This window comes from Phalacrocorax carbo, chromosome Z, assembly GCF_963921805.1.
Source record: "Phalacrocorax carbo chromosome Z, bPhaCar2.1, whole genome shotgun sequence".
NCBI lineage: Eukaryota > Metazoa > Chordata > Aves > Suliformes > Phalacrocoracidae > Phalacrocorax > Phalacrocorax carbo.
In genome coordinates, this window is record NC_087548.1 from 64,327,437 (window position 1) to 64,345,804 (window position 18,368).

The following is an 18,368-nucleotide window of genomic DNA, read 5'->3' on the forward strand; positions in this document are numbered from 1 at the left end:
AGGATTGATGAGCTCAGTCTGCAGTAGTCCAAGCGTCACCATTCTCAGTAATCTCAGTTGGGGACAGACAAAATGTCATCTCAGGTATCAGTCCTCCTTTTAGTAACAAAATCCTGTAGGGAAACAAGGGAATGGTGAGAACTAGATTTTCTTTTTTAGTCATTTATCTTTATAGAAATAGATAATTCCTTGGCAGTTTAAGATTTCTAAGGTCAATTAAGGTAAGGAGTGATAGGCAAGTGTAAGCTTTCTCTTTCAAAGACCACCTTAAAACAGTTTTAACAGAAAAAAGTCATACTTCTAAAAATCATTTTATATTATGCACTATGTATGCCTGCAATCATATACCATAACTTGGACAGTGAATTATAACAATAATTTTATCTTGCCCTAATAAATGAGAACCAAATTTTGCATTTATCTTATTCAAATGAAATCTCAGTGAATAATCGATTCTTCAGGCTGATCATGAAAATCAAAACATGCATACCTGGTGTTAAATAAAATTGAAATAAGTTTTTGAAGCAAACAATTTCCTGAAAAATATTTGAGTTGAACAAGATGTTTTGCTTCATCATATGGAAGTAAATCTCACAGCTATGAGATTGGTGTACATCTTGACTTATATAGTTCTCAAGATAAATGGGCTAAATACTCTCCACCCTGAGTCTTGCAAGATCCTGCCTAGGAAGCTTCAGGTCCATTAGTAAGTGTTTTAAAAATTAATTAACCAACTCAAGGGATGGTTGGCACATAAAATGCAAATTCAGTGCTTGTTTTTAAGAAGGAGATGGCTCAAGACAAGAATTAACCTCAAGAACTTGCAAAGCTTTAGAGAAAATTCTGGAGAAAGGTATAGCTGAAGGCACAGAGGTAAGTAAGGAAGAGATCATTTCAGTATGGGGTTTTAAAATTGCTTTCTGCTGGATTAACAAATATCTTTGTTTAGAAAATTGTATCTATTATCAAAAGATGGAAAATCTTATTTATCATAACTATCAGTTTGCCGAACTGATGGAGCAAGAACTTTAAAGAAGTTGATCAATTTGTGGAAGGAACCAAGGAATAGAAGTAATTGCAATGGTAGCAGGCTGGACTTGATGACCCAGGGCAACATAATGCCATCACATGTGTTCCTAAGTAGAAGCAAAAGATTTGCAAGAAATTCTAAACAGAAGGTCTCAAACTAACTTTAGGAGAGTTTCATGGGTACACATGCACCTGAATTTTACATAGAATTTATTCACTGTAGTATGTGTGAACAGGGGAGGACAGCAATAGACAAGTGCTGCAAAGAAACTATGGGGAATTAAATAAGAGCATTACAAAGTACCTGTATTAAGATAGCTGGAGAGTAACAAGCAATGTCATGTCTGAGTCATTTTAACATTCCATGTGCAGGAATCTCTTCTCTTGACAAATTACTCCAAATGCTTCTTGAACCCTGACTACAATGCAATAGAACTATGCTCTAGTTGAGGGGGAGAGGGACGGCAATTGTTTATGATTGTGAGCAATGTCATAAATGCGTTTACAGGCAGAAATCAGCTGAGGTGGAAATAGACCATATAATGGATGTACTGCAGAAAATTATCACAAAATTGCACAGATATTTGTTAAAAGTGAAATGTATGCCTGATGAGAAGCTTCTAACAGCTGACATGTTTTCAGGAGTGCCTATAAATGAAGACAAGGAGTAGCAAGAAGAAAAGTATAATACGACTTGTATGTTGCCCACTTGCTAAATGCAGTTAGACTTGATTCAAATAAGAAATAAAAAGGCCTGTCTTTTGTAAAGCCAACAAAGAAGCTATTGAACATTAAATTATATTTTAGTTTTAACACAGAAAATAGAGTTCTTGCATGGGTAGGAATCAGCAGGTTTTTTGTGACATTTTTAAAGCTATTTAAGCAACTGAAGTGCCAGAGAGTTTCAGTCAAGACCCTTTTTTTTTTTTTTTAATTACATAGACACTGATACAGGTTCTCAGAACTGTAAGAAAAGACACCAGGGTAGTTTTTTGAGCATGCCTGGATGGTACAGGTGAAGCTATTTGAAATAAAAAGCAGAGAGAGTGCAACTAAGATTTCAGGTCATCTATAAATCAGGTTCAAGATATTTGAACTGAAGAGGAAAAGTGATTTCTTATTAGTAGACTCCTTAAAGAGGTTTTTATATAGCTCATTGAATAGCCATGAAATAACATTTTCAATGACAATTAACTCCCCATGAGATACCAGGTGAGTTGTTTAATGCACAATTAATAGTTGCCTCTATTCAGCTACTCTCCTTGCTTTTTCAGTTCAAGTACGCAACACCAAGCTTTTACTCTGTACAGAGACTGTAAGTCAAGAAAATCAGCATTAGAGAAGTCCTGTCAGATTCAAAGATCTCCTCCCAACATCAGTCACTGCAACAATACTGCAGTGGGATTACCCAGCCATTTAATTCCCGACAGAAGAGTCCACACACTGCTAATGGAACAGTTTTCCTTGAAAGTTGTGGTAGCTGTTATCTTCATAGCAATCAGGACTTATCTCAACATAAAAAATTTCCTGAACATTATCTTTTTAGGATTATCTTCTAGTGAATTAAAACATAAAAAATGCAGCTACCCCCATTGCCAGAGATCTGGTTCTACGGAAAGAAGACTGGGCAACTTCCCATTTTGCAGTAAACCAAAGGAATAAGTGGGAGATGTATTGATTACGGATTCTACCTGACCATTTCTGTTATTTGACTAAGGCCAGACCAGAGTTCCCTTTGTCAGCTAGTGACATGATCCTGACGGCAATTTGCAACTCGTTATTGTTCAACACACAAGGATAGCATTCAACTCGGGGTGCTGAAGCCCTGGGCCTAATACACAACCTGATCATAAAGGGTGTAAATGCAAGGGCATGGACCTACCTCCTCACTGACGGTGTACAATAGGAAAAGCAATGTAAACAGGTTTCAGTTGACTGAGTGACTGAGTGGCTGCACAGGTCACTGCAGCAAGAGTTGGTCTAAAGCAGAAAAATGCCTCAGCAAGCAGAAAGCTGTTGTAAGTCACAGACACTAATTATTGATAGCTCTGTGTTATGAAGCAAAATATCCTGTCATCTATCAGGGGAGTGAGGTGTCACCATTGCCCCCCTCTCCTATCTCACCTGTGTCTTTTTAATCAACTGTATTACTTTGTGATTGATGTGTTGACTTATTTTTGGTTTCAAAAATGGAAAGAAAAAGCACAAAGGTGCCAGCAGATGCTGACCTTGCCATTTTACTTAGAGGTAACCTTCAAGGTCCTCACCCTGTCCTATGACTTGGGAAAGAAGTGAAGGGAAGAAGTAAAGGCAGGGGAAACTTAAGACACCTCTATACTTCATGTCTGTGCCACCTGTTTCTGGTAAGGCTTGGTCCCACAGTACTTTTTCCTGTGGCTTGAGGAACTGGTAAACCATTGCCTTTGCTGAAGCATGTTTGCCTGTCAGTCTTCTGGATATCTTGAGAAGGGCAGCTAGCCTTTCCTCTGAAAAAAATATGACTCATGTTTTCTTGGTTTTGCTGACCCCTCTGAGTTTATCTCAGCTCAGTGGACTTATATAGTATTGGCTCCTCACATATTTTCCAAAGGTTCTCTTAGGTGTAAATCTTGCCACAATGCCCCAGCAAATATCATTCATCTGGAATGACAGCTACACATTTGCTCTAACTGTCATTCTGTCATTCAAGTCAGCTGCTGTTGCACTTAAAGGAGGCTACCAGCAATGAGCTACTACTCCAGCTGCTGAGAAGGTGGCCAAGTCTCACTCACTCTTCCTCCCTCCCTGCCTTTCTGCTAGCTCTTTGCTCCTGTTTTGCATTTCAGTGTAGCAGTATAGCAAGACATATGGTGGAGCTGCAGTTGCCAGCCCCATGTTTTGTTCCTCATTCTGTCTCTGACTTGAAGCATGATCTCTGCACCTCAGCTTTTACAGAGCATTTTACAAAGTCCTTTGAGATCTACAGATGCAACAGATTACTCAGATACAACCTAGAATCCCATGTTTTCAATTAAGCTATAAATGACAGACATGCATTCTAATTTTACTTTTGGAAAGCCTTATAAAATATCTTTGGAATGTAATTTGTGACCCTGTGAAAACTGACACTTCATTTTAAAAGCAGCTTTTGCTTTTGTCTGTTTAAGCACAACCCTTTCTTCTCATGCATAGTTATTTAGGGAAATAAATACGTCTTTGAACAAGCTAAGCTAATGGAACTTTAACATGAAGGGGAAGAATTATAGCACGCTGGGAATTTTGGTAGAAGTGGAGCTACAAAGAAGTTGCCACGTTTGTTTAAAGTGTGGTTAAAACTCTGGTTTGGGAAAAGACAAAAGAGCATAGAACTGGATAGCTACTTTATGAATGTGGATGTAACAGAGAGAGCTCATTGGTTTCGTAGGTCTGTGTTAGATTCCCACAGCCCTGAACAAACAGCTCTCAGCCTTATATTTTCTAAGCTTTTGTCTTCCCACTTTGGAATTCTGACTACGGGCACATTACCAAGCCAACTGGATTCACTACAAAGCTCCAGTGTAGCTCTTTTTATCACAAAGATCAAGACAACAATTGTGTGCCTACAAGAAAAGAACAACTAAAACCATCGAGCAAACATTAAAAGAACAATTCTAGAGATAGTTGCCTTTGAACTGCAATAATGGGCAACATTCAGTCCTGAGATTTGAATTCTGAGTAAAAGGAATTCATTACTGACTGCTTTTCCCTGTAATTATCCAAGCTGCTGGCAACGTATATTTTCAGCAGCATTAATTTTGCGCAACGTAATATTTTGTACTTGTGCTGAACCCCACACAATGGCAGCATTGTAAATAGGCTTTATGGAGTTAGTTTTGTTTATTACAGAGTTAGTATATGAAAAAAGGAAGAAATCTAAATTTTGTGTTGGCTTCTCCCCAAACCACAGAAAATGGAGTATTGTTTTACAAGAGCTTGTTCTGAAATATCACTTCCCAAATGTAAAAGAAGTACGGTATTTGTGCAGATACATTCCACAAGCATCTACAATGTCCAGCTGAAAAAATATAATAAAAGCTGACCATTTTTTTCTTTCTAGAATAGCCCAGTTTCACACTTTCAGGAGAGTTTGGGGTGCAGGGAGATAACTACAATTTAAATAAATGCTTCATTTTGCAATGCCCCAAAAGTAATTTAAGTTGGAATCTACTAGACACCAGTAATTCAGAATAAACATTCTGTCTGAGGATCTTTGACCACTGTTATTTTAGTCCTGGCACTACAAACCTAAACCATAGAAATAGTTTCAGTGAATCATCCCACACTGTTTTATTCCTCCTCCCTGCCTCCTGCCTGCCTTTTTAGTAGATTGGCTTTGGAATCACTGTTAATCAGCTGCCTGAAGCTTTACTTTTTCTTGGAAGGAGGTTACATGATTGGAAAAGTCATTTCCAGATATTTTAGTTTTAATAGAAAAATTACAGAATATAAAGTGAACTGGAAACATCCAATTTCAGATTGGCCTTTTTGGTCATTACATGGATAGACAATGAAGTACATATGTGATATGCAGTCTAAGCAAATTGAATGTTATTTGCCACCCGTAAGTAATGAAGAGGACAAAATTTTCTGCTTCTGTCCATTGAAGTACAGGCAGACATGCAGTCCATGTTTGGCATCTTCACCTCCTCTGGTTGCAAGAGGGATGTGAGGATTTAATGGCTGCAGCCTCTGTGTGATGGGTTTCTGTGGAGAAACTATTAGCCGAGTGACCATTTCCCCGTGAAACATGCCAGGCCGCTTGGTTTCTCATTCACACAGTTGAAAGGTTATAGGAGTAGGGAATGGGAATACATTCAAAGACTTTTCTTTACCCACCACCTCCAGGATGCTCTGGAGTTGGTACAAACTCATGGTGAAAGTTCCATCTGATTAAGCGAGCAAGCTTATGAAGAAATCACTGCTCCTGGTCCACTGCTGGCGCTGCAGCAATTTCGTATAAGGCAGTTCTTTAAGACTTGAATAAAAGGAGCACTAGGGTCCTGGAAATGTAGGGTACAGGAGGAGACACTGTATATTTCACAATACCAGCTGTCCTGGATGATTTCAGGGAAGTTTGTCCCAGGTCAAAATCAGGTTGCACTTTGCAGGCCACGTTACATGGTCTAGTAAACCTCCGACTTGAAGAGCATTTACCTTTTTTTTTTAAATGTGTTTTTTAAATTGGAACCACCCCTTGTTTGTACATGTTTATAAAAAAGCACTTCTCTTGTATCTAGAAAATATGAATTACAAATAAATTGTTCATAAATTTCAAGATTTTGGGGGGAGTGGATAGCTTTCTAAATTTCACAGGGTTAAAACTTTCCCAAGTGATAGCCATTCAAATTGCTCAAAAAAAAAAAAAAAAGAAGAGAGGAGGAGGTCAGAAAACAGCCAGTCAGTAGGCAAGGCTTACAGCCTTACCAGAAATGCAAACACCGGGGGTTTTTTTATGCTCTTTTTCAGATTTCTAGGCTAAGTATCTTTGTACAAGGCAAACAGCCCTCCTCATTTTCTCCATTCTGCTCTAGCCAGGCCTTACAAATCATGCTGATGTGTTGAGGCATCAGCAGAAAAAAGAACTTTCCTTTGATCTGAAATTGTAATTGGTCTAGATTTGTGGTCTTCTCCCACTTTGGGACAAGTTGCGCTTAGCATTGCCAAAAGTTCTGGTACTTTAATAGCAGACCAAAGAATATCCCAACTCTGCAAAGGCTCTCTAGGACAGACACAGTTAGCATGGACATCTCTTCTGCTCTACTGTTAGTAATTTGTTCTCCTTCATAATATTATTTACCAGTACAGTCATTCCAAGGACTACTTTTCTTAGTATTACATACTTCAGGGGCATGTTCTGAAACCTGGTTCATTAGTGTTCATACAGTTCCATGAAAAGCTAAAATGAAAAGGGCTGTGAAAATGTGAATATTTATTTTTCCAGCCTACTAAGTTCTATAAATCCCATAATATCAATAAACAATTTCTTAAAAACACTTTTCAGGCAGTCAGCAACACTGTCCATGAGACCATACTAAGAATTCAGTTATAGCCTGATATGGTCATATTTTTACAGTACTGAAACATCTGCATCACAAGTTTATATTTTCTTTCCTTTTCCCTCTGAAGGTAAGGATTTCCTAAGAACTACACCACCTGAGAACTAAACCTTGGGATTCCCACCTCAGTTCCACCCTGAGACTTACCTCTCCATACTGAAAAGATATTTATCTTCCTGGAAAATAGCGCTGAGGCACTTCTTTTTAAAATTATTTTGTTAAATTACCACAAGTCCAGTCATTTCAGCAAAGAAGTTTCAGTGCTTTTGGTAAGTGCTAGATGATAAGGCTGGCTGTGAGAGGATAATGCAAGTACATTAAATGTCCGTCAAGTACAGTTCAATAAAGGCAATCAAAATGAAGAGAATATAAAATGCAAAGAAGTGATGAAACCACATTATGTCACCACCATTAGATTTTAGTAGGTATGTCAAGTCACTTGTTTAAAATATCTGAAGTTAATAGGAAGCCGTTAATTTGGAAGTGCCTACAGATGCAAAATAATCTTAATAAAGGTCTAGCTGGAAAATTAAATATTATTCATATTTATGTGTGTGAGAGAGAAAAATTCAACTGTAGCTTTAATATACAGCTGTAAGATGGGGAATTACCATCAAAAAGTGATCATAAAATCATGCATTATTTATATAGTTATAAGAGACGCATTGGGTATCCTGAGTTTAATAGTATTATTGTATTATTTACCTTAAATTGCAAGTCTTCAGCTTACTAAACATAAAAGGATAGGGTGTTGTTTTTAAAGAATACTATCTTAAGAAAACAAATTTTTAGATTAGCTTTCAAAACCTTTAAAACCCAAAAGGCAGATGTAATCCCCTCAACATTAATTGCTGTTTTACTAAATGAACCATTCTCATTTGTTTTAAAGCCCCCAACCAGAAATCTCATTAAAATAGTACCCAGACTCTAGTTTGAAAGTGAGGAGGAGGTGCTTCTGGGAAAAAAAGGAATAATTGTCTAAATTTTCCAATATCTTTTGGAGCTGTATTGTACTTATTACAGCTTGTTCTTAATAAAATTATTAGAGCTAAGATGTCACAAATGGTATTAATTTCCTCTTCATTTTTGCTTGATGTTCATCAAAGTGCTGCTAGTACTGGACTTTATTAAATATAGATTATAGATTAGACTTTCTGGTATCTAAGTGGAGAGCAGATGTATCAGATGCTATCTGGTAAAACAAAAACAATACCTGTGCAGCCCTAATTCTAATATTTTAGTTCAGAAATAAAGAAAGAAAAAAAAAAAAAGAGAAGACATAAAAAAAACCCAGAAAGGTTGAGATCAATGCTTTGTACCTTTATGTCTTCAAAGCATTTTTTGATGTTGTGTACATACATGGCTGACCTGGAAATCTGAAACCTAACTACACCAGGGCTTCAGTGGGATCTGTCTAAAGAGAAGCATAGCTCTCAACAGTGTTTCTGGCAAGAGATGATCAGTTTGGACTGGAACTGCTAGAAAATAGTTTTTGCCATGTATGGGAAGAAATGGCTCCTTGTGAATAGAAGAGCAAAACCAAATGCCTGTCATTTAGTCCATTTGTGTCTTTTGGGTGTTTCCTTATTAATATTTGTGGGAATTTTTTTAATGCTGATGTGGACAATGGGGTACATTTTTTTGCCTTTAGAGTGGAGGATGAGAAGCCTGAGAAGTCTCCAGTCTCACAGCGAGAGAGGTTTGAAGGATGGGGAAGAGACTGGACATCACACAAATAGGCATAGTGAGGAGACCTGTTTAATACCCTTTCCTATGTAAATAGTCAAAGTAGCAATAAAAGAAAATGAGACCTACTGTGAAAACGTCTTAAGCTCCCAGTGTGAGGTGCAGGTGCAAGTGGGACAAAGTAGAGGTAGTGGTAGGTGCTGTGTAGTCCCTTCCATCCCCTTTCAACCCAGGATGAGCTGCACTGTCTGTAGTTAGGCTAGAAAAGGCAGTCATTCACTACGAGACAGACAGGTGTCACTCACCTAATGGTCAGTGTAGATTCCCTTCAGACTGTTGAAGCTTTCTTTCTCCTTTGCGTAAAGCAAGGGGTTAGTATATTGCATTTGAGAGCTGAGTACCAAAGATAGTTGTGGAACACTCAACACTTGTGTATGTCTCCTCATAACTCAACTGGAAATCTGATGCAAGTGGTAGCTTCTGGGCTACATTAGGAGAAGTGTTGCCAGCAGGTCAAGGGAGGTGATCCTTCTCCCCTGCTCAGTGCTACTGAGAAACACCTAGAGTGCTTGGTCCAGTTCTGGGCTTCCCAGTACAAGACAAATAGACAGATTGGAATGAGTCCAACAAAGGGCTGCAAAGTTGATTAAGGGCATGGAGTATGTGACATGTGGGGAGAGGCTGAGAGAGCTGGGACCGTTTGGCCTGGGAAAGGGAAGACTGAAGGGAATCTCATCCATGTGTATAAATATCGGGGTGGGAGCAGGAGGGGCAGGTAATGAATATGGAGCAAGACTCCCTTCTCAGTGGTGCCCAGTGACTGGACAAAAGGCATTGGACACAAACTGAAATACAGAAAATTCCACTGAAGATTTCTTAAAAAAAACCCAGATAAATAAAAATGAAAGCAGTCAAACAGTACAACAGGTTGCCCAGAGCAGTTGTGAAGCCTCCATCTGTGGAGATATCCAAAGCCCTGAGCAACCTGATCTAGCTGATCTTGCTTTGAGCAGACAGTTTCAGTTAGGTGGTATTCAGAGGTCCCTTCTGACCTCAGTCCTTTTGTGAGTCTGTGACTCACAAAGAATTATTACACTGTGACTCAATATGCCAAGCAAGACTTAATTTCTTTTTAAAAGTTAACTAATTATAATGTGAAAAGTACTGATCTTTTCATTAAACCCAGAGGTGTGCAAACCTTGGTCTTGCACTTTTTTTGAGCAACATTCCCATAAGATTTCAGTTCTTGTGTTTAATATCAGGTTCTTTTTGTTTTGTTCCTGTATTTATTACAGATGAAAGCCTTGGTTCAAACAGCTGACCTCTCTCCTTCCCAGGAGAGTGTCAGTCACAATTGAAAGAAAAAAAGAACAAACTTTTTCTTCCATTTTTCTAATCCCTGTATGCTCTAACTTTGTTAAGCAATAGTGTATGACATCGTTTTGAGGTATAAGGCACAAAGGAGAAATAGTAGATTCCTCTTGCTGCTCTAAGTGAGCAGCCTACAAACATTCATTATCGCACTAAGTGCAAACCAGCCATGAAAGCAGAAGTTGGTGCTTAGACAACAACAAAAGTCCCCTTTATTTCCCTCCCAACTAGTAAATTGGTGCATGCCAAGGAACCCCAATTCTCAAGATTAACATTGGTCACAACAGAATGGACCAATTTTCCGTAAAGGTCTGCTGCATCGCTTGGAACTCAGCCTGCCTGTTCTGCATCTTCAGTGCTAGCTGCCAATAACTCCTCCTTTCTCAAAATCAGTAACACTACCCGAAGGTAGTTATTTCTAGAATACTAATATGTATGTATGCTTTCTATATAAACATATCCAAACTACAGGTGGTGAGGTGACATTGTTTATTAACATAATGTTATGCTCACGTGGATCAGAGAAAATATCTCATTAGTTAAAGTATTGACTTCTGGTTTTTTTCCCCCAAGAAAAAAATCACCCCCAGAAATAATTACCAGGACAATAATGATTAAGGGGATGTGGTAGTTTAGGGGGATATCAGACAGAGGGCCACCAAGATGGTCAGGGCTGGAGTACCTGCACTGTGAGGAGAGGCTGGAGGACCAGGGCTGGTTCAGCCTGGAGAAAGGGCAGCTCCCAGGGCACCTCCCAAGCTCCTTTCCTACCAGTGTTAACTCCTGACTTTGTGGTTCTAAAATCCTGAGAATGATGAACAAGAAGCCTTTCTGAAGGTGGAAGAAAAAAGCAAACATTTGTTTAGCACTTCAAAATCATAAATAATTTTATTCTACAGTAATTATATCCCATAATAAAGCATATAGATGAAAAAGGTGGGGTGCGAGGATTTTAAGAAGAGTCAGAGGTACAGCAAGTGTATAAAAAAATTTTTAACAGCTAATTTTTTACAATTTTTTTTAATCTAGAGAAGGTTTCCTGTTTCCTTCAGAATAAAAAAATTTACTTCAGTGATTTGTATGGCTATTGCTTAGCTCTTTGCTTTCAATTAACATTCTTGAAAATGAAACAAAAAAAAAATAACTTGTACAAATGTTTATAGAAAGCAAATAAAAACATCTCTGAACACCATCAAAGTACACACATTATTTTTATTCCAGCATCTGTTTATGAGTACTTTCTTGAAGTATTCTGCCAGCTTTACTGTTGAATTCAGAGTTTAAAAATCATTTACAAAATTCTTTTCCACTTCCCTCTGTACCACCACATTTAGTCACTCACACTGGTTTTCTGTCTTCCATATGTTATCTCTAAAAAACAGGATTCCACAAAACTATGAATGCAGGAAAGCTTGAGGCAAAGAAGTATTTGACATGTTTTCCTTATTAAAATCTTGTGGTATCTTTCAAATAAATAAAACCTAAGCCCAAAAAGCAGTGACCAGAACTGTGCACTTATTGGTGTGCCAGTTACATAAAGCACTCCTCCACTGTTTTATTGGTTACCATGATGCTTTCTAAGTATATAGTCTTAAAGTTAACACTGATCTGTCCAGGTTTTGTGATGTATTTTGACAGGCATATCCTGGCTCCTGACCATATTAGTGCAGTGTGGTATCTTTCCCTTTCACTAGAAAAACAAACGATGTACAGCATTAATAATTTATGCTCAGGAAGTAGAAAGGATGATAAAGCTCTGACTGTCGGACTTCTACAACTGCATAAGTATGTTTGCACATGCCTTGCTTCTGAAAGGAAACCCTTGGCAGGAACATACAGACTGTGTGTTAGCACACAAGCGTAGGCAGTGGGACACCTATAGAGTCATTTACATTACAAATCCTGTTCTACATACATGTAAAGGACGGTTGTCTGCCTAAATTTTGTTCACATACTGTTGCATATACCGTCCTAAAAGGCCAGATTTGGGTATTTTTTCTTAATTGCACAGGTTCCATTAGTTACAATGGTACTTGGCTTTTTTGCTCCAAGAATGGAAAAAAACCCTAAACCTGGTTAATAACTGCATTGTTCTTATTAACATCATATGGGCTAGGCTTATTTTTTTTCCCTAAAATTTTCTGGTGTTGTTACAGTTTGTGCTGTGGCTGGTAACAGTACAACTCCAAGCAAGGTGCTAGCGTTTTTGCTATCATATGATATACACCACCGTCACTTTCCGGATAAGGCTTTCAGCAAGGAGGAGACACAAAGAACAAAAAATTACCTTAACTCCATACTTTTCTATATTTAGGAAGACACACAAAAAAGCTGTGCAAAAATGTCATTTTCTAAAGGTTATACTCTGTCTTAATTTTTATTTTAATATCTCATAAAATACACTTCTGGGGTTTTTTAACCGTACTGTAGACAACAATGCAACATTGGTGGTCTTTATTGTGTTTTGGGGGAGGGGGAGGCTATTTGCTTGAAAGCAGTTCTAAAAAAAAATAATAGGATTATTCTCATCTTTCATTTAGCTTAATAATACACTACATACATTTGTCAATCAAATTAGAATTACTGTCAGACCATAATAATGCATTTTAGTTTAGCCAATATCAGTCAGACCTGATTTATTTGCTTAATACAAATCTAATTGACTTTCAGGCTGCTCTTCTCTTTTCAGCTGTTAACCGACCAAGTACATCTTTAATTTCCAAGACCGATGGTTTGGTAGCAGTTGAGAGGAAGAATAATTTGCATAAGGCCCCAGAAGGGTGCCAAAACTCTTCACGCTTTAAACAACAGCCTTTATTATTCTGTAAGTGGATGTGTTGAATTTTCATGCTTTTGTTTCCAGTTCAGCCCTGACAGAAAGAATAAAGTAGATTTTGCCAGCACCCCTGCTGTGCCCTGAGGGAGAAATTCAATGTGCCTCATTTGTCTTAATTGGAGAACCGCCCTTAGCACCAGCTTTTTCTATGAATATATTAGCATAACAGACAGAAAAGTCTAAGCCCACTTTTTTGTAGAAGTATTTTTTTCTTTCTAAGAAAATAAAAGCAGCGAAGAAGAAAAATACATGCATCATCTCCCCGTCTTCTTACTATTATTGTTGTTGTAAAACACACTATACAGGAAAAATGCATCCAGCCTACTTTATCTCCTCAGCGTTGTTAGGAGCTGGGTAGAGAGAAATGTGATAAATACCATCCATGACAGAAAGCTGAAAGCTGCTCTTTATTCTTCATAATGTACTAATCCTATATATTTGTTCTTTAGCTGGTTGTGTTGCTTTTTTCTCATGGAGAGGATAGCTTTACCCAGAGACTGATGGGCAGTAACTAGGAATGAATCTAAGAAAAAACCACACAATCTTACAAAAGTGAATTTATTAACACTGAAACAAAATGCAGTTACCTCTGTCGAGGGAAGATTTCAAGCCCCATGCCTATTCATTTGAGAAATATTAAATTCATCTTCACGTTTTTCATTTCATAAAAGAAGTCTAAATCTGGACAAACAATCTGTGCAGTGTAAATCATTTCTAAATCAGGGCTCTTTCAGTGTCAGATTGAACTAATGAGATTTAAAGGCTAGTCTTTAAAGTAGTATTTAGTTTACATGTTCTTATGACTAATATTAATCTTTACATCTGTTACAGCAGCCATCTATTGCTTGTACATGAAAAAAGTGAAAAATAGGTAATTTTTAGTAGAGTGTGATGTATACATTTTCCTGGAAATGTGGCTGCATTTTAGAAACTGATGAATCCATATTTAGTCTTGTTATTTTTCCCCTGAGGCTCCAATACACTGCATCAGTCACATACCCACTTAAATAGAAGCTTTCCATGGATGTTAGAATAAAGGCTTGGCTGTTTGAGTTTTTTTAGGCATCTTGTAGACATTATGAAAAATTAAAATATTCTTTGGGGCAGGATTTTTTCAGTCAACTGGACGAGTTAATAGCTTTGAGGTTTGATTCCAGCAGGAGCTGGGGTGGGGTCATTAGCATAGCCCCTGGAGAAACAGCAGACTCTTAATTTTGATATTTACTCTTGCCTGTTCTCTGTGGCAATTTATCAAAGCCAGCCAGCACTGTAACATTAGAAGTCTTTCACACCTCTTTCTCCTCCTATTACTCATTACTGAACCATTTTTCTCTTACATGCACACCCTCCCTAAAACATGTTCAGCTACTCTTGGCTGTGCTCTTATGTCTTGAAGAGTGGTAATAGAAGAGCTATTTTCTTTCCTGTGCAAATGGATCTGCAGAATAATTATTTAGCATGATGTATTTTTGAAAGTATGTAGGCATCCCACTCTGAGTGGTTTCATTTACATTAGAAAAATGGCTTTGGTTTACAATAGTTTATCTGATAATCCACACTGTTTGGCTGAGCAAACGACCCAGCAAATCAGAAAGGCAAGCTTGCACTCATCACCTCTCTCTGCTTGCTCCCTCTCTGTCTTTAGTACTCTTTGCTTCAGTTTCCAAATGGAAGCCGACCCACCTCGGTTTGAAGGGATACCCCTCAGAGTAATTAAAAGGAATATCTTCTTTGTCTATGTGTTGCCGGGAAACTTCCCGAGGTATTCAGTTCTAACATGGTTTGTTTCCTAAGAAAGAGGCTAAACACTGTTAATGCAACATAAACAGGTTGGCAGTAATATCTGGCACTTCTTGAAGTAATGAGATGGTGGGTGAAAATGCTTTACCTCCACACTGTCCTCCGTAGTTTCCTGGTTTAAGCAAATTGCAGGAAATGGTTTGTGTGGAAACAAAATGGTAATCTAGGTATCAGGACACATTTTAGGGTTATACCACAGTTATTTGTTATTGTGTTAAGAAACTTCTATGAACAGCATCCTTTTGATGGATCAAGGCAACCTCTCATTTTTCACAATACTATACCTTCTTCCAATGCTGAACAAAACCAAGGAACGTACACTTTAAATAACTCTATGCTGATTATTCGCATGTGCACCACACCACATATTCACAACAAACCCTTGTCCTATCATATTTGTTTGCATTTTGAAAAGTGTTTCTTTTTTAGAGTTTTGTAGGATGATGTGGCCTCCGGTGAGTTAGATCTGTTGTCAGACAGTCCTAGAGAGTAGTGGTGGATTCTTCACAAAGAATGTCTTTTAAGCCCCTGGACGACTGGTTGCTAACCTAAAGACTCTGCTGCTGTATTCATCCATCCTATCCCCATGATGGGAAGTAGATAGACACATCTTCTTTCCTTCATCTTGAACAAAATAATGTGGAACACCACCTGCCTCCTGTAACACTCCTTGGGAGGGACTCCCTGTATGACAGCATTTGGAAAGCTTTCTAGAGAGGAATTGTCATCAGGATCCATACAAAGTAAGACCAGCTGAGGAATGGTTATCTGCTTTCTATAGATGGCAAATATACAATAAATGACTATACGGACTTACGTGGGCAAAGTAAGTGGTAGTTGAGGGAGACAAGAAGATAACAATAGCTGGTTGGTAAGAGGAAGCATATATAGAGTTAACAAATATCCCCTCTTATGAGTAAGCTCAGCTCAATTCTAATGGGTTCAATTTTGAAGTTAGGTTCTACATATTCATACAACCACCCAAGTGGATCCACAACTGTAAAAGGGCACGAACGCCGTCAAGGTTTTTTTCTCCTATTTCAAAAAGGTACCCACTTAAAAAAATAGCCCTCTGGTAAGTTTTAGTGTACATAAGCACCTAATCATCTGTTTCCAGTTATACCACTCCATTTCTGAACTTTTGTGGATTCACAAGGCTGCCTACATGTGCAGTGGCTTTATACATTCTCCATTCATTATGGAAATGAATAAAAGTCCCATTTGTGATGTTCACAAGGCTATCCCACATTGCTACTCATTAAGTCCAACATTACCCTCCCAAAGCAATGAAGGAGGCAAGGATATGTTATGTGTGCCAGTGGGTGCACAACCAAAAAAGAGGCATTCACGTCTTAAACACACAAACTGTAACTATTCATATGTAACATAAATAATGTTCTTTTCCAGAAGTATGGTTTTCAAGACATCGCTCACTGAGGGTAAGATGGTGTCATTCTCACTGTTCATGAATAGGGCAGTGTGCAAATCCACAAGCCACATACCTTATGTGTAGCATCTGTGCCTTAAAAAAAGTTGTCTCAGTCTCCGTGTCACACAAGAGTTACCATGTAAGTACTTATTCCTATTCAGACTGTTGGGTAAATAGGCAAATAAAACCCATGCAGTTTTCTGCCCTATTCTAAGCTGTCTGTTCCACAGACCTGTAGTTAATGGAACATGAGCTTTTATGAAACCCTGTGAAATATTTGTAGAACTTCTATTTTAATCCCATTTTGTGTCTCTGTTTTCACTGATGCTGCTTTTTTCTGGAAGTAGTATATGTTTCAACAGGAGCAAACAAAGAGTTGTAATGTATGGCCATGCTAGGTCTGTGGTGATGAATTACATAAATAAATTCTACATGGAGGGAAAAAAAGCCCTTTCCAAATATTTTGAAAGATTAAAGGCTAGAACATTTGCATTGGCATGTACATAACCTAATTAACTCCTGTGAACAGATTCCTAATGTTCAAAGGATGATTTAGTGGAGAAAAGGTTATGCTTTCTTTAATATTGTTTTCATTATTCGAAAGCTGGAGAGATTTCAGTATCCACCTGATGTCTGGTTTCTCGATGCTACAAAAATAGAGCACTGAACTGAAAACTTAGTAAAAGACTAATTTTTAAACACTGATTGAATTACGTGCAAGAAGTTGCAGTGATTGCATATTCTTCATTTATTAATAGAATTATAGGACTATGAATAAATATTGGTGCTACACAGTAGACTCCAAAGACAGTTCTCTGCAGATGTGTCTTACAAAAAAATTACTGTCTTTATCAGAAAGGATCTGAAACTTCGGGCCATCTATAGTGACTCTTGTGTTCAGCTTTCTCTCAGATACTTAATCCAGCAAGTTACTGGCCTGCCAGAAAGCCATCAAAAGACATTTGTCACTGGATCAAAATCAAATATGTATCCTGGCTGTTAAGAAAGGCTTTGTTGGACTAAATGACTGTACTATTTCAGACAGTGCTGCAAGATTAATGATGACACTGGTTGTCCAATTTTCACCCTTGGGGCAGTATTACAAAGATGTGCCCTTTCTGTGCACCTGATGTTACGCATATCAAATGCATCATTCCTTCTGCTGCAAGTCTTAGTAATGGTCTGTGTTTCCTGCTCCCCCTTTACATAGGAAGATTAACATGGTGTGAGTGTAATTTATCTTGGGGAAGGGGTTGCTGGATGGAAGCATGCTTGCTGCTATTATATTATATGGGTTAATCTCCTAATCACAGAGAACACTTAACAAGCGCATGTCTCTGATGGAATGAGGCCTCTGGCACATATTTTTGAGCCAAAGCAAATAAACTGTTCCTCCCCATCATCATTCTTTAGATGTAAAAGCTATCAGTGAGCAACTTGCCTTCAACTAGCCTTATATTCTTTGACCTAATCCAAAACCCCTGCCTCATGTCTTTGTTTTGCAGCATCCTATTACTAAGTGTAAGCATAATTTCACAAGAGAATTCAGAAGATAAGGCTTTATAAGGGCATTTTTCCCCATCCATATATTAGAAGACCGATGAATAAACAGCACAGCTCAGTCTCTGTGCAGCTTTTTTCTCCTAGGTTATATGCTGAGCCACTCTCCAGTGTTTCCGTTTGCCTGATAATGACTTTACATTCAACTTCCAGCTTCATGATTTTCTTTTCACACGGTACTGAGCTGCTTGCTCTCTCCTGCTGCTCATGTCAGAGGCAGTTGAACTTGGAGGTCAGCGTGAAGAGAAAAGAGCAATATAATTGCATACCACAGAGGCCAGATGTTTAGTAAAATCATGAGGAATCTTGTCAGAAAGCACCATTGAAGTTCCTGGGAGATTCACCACTTTGCCAAAGGAAACTGGAAAATTGTATTCCAAAAGACAGTTGTTCCTTAGCAGTAACATGCCAGGAAAAATAAAATATGCCTAGTTTTTCTATTTATTCTGTTATACATCTTATCTCTCCTTTCCCTTTCTTAATTTCCTTCTATTTCTTTCTGATCCACCTACAGTACAAATTATAGCTGGAAAACTAGCAAGTGCTCTTAATTTGTAGAATGGTTTGCTTCTCTTTGTAGTTA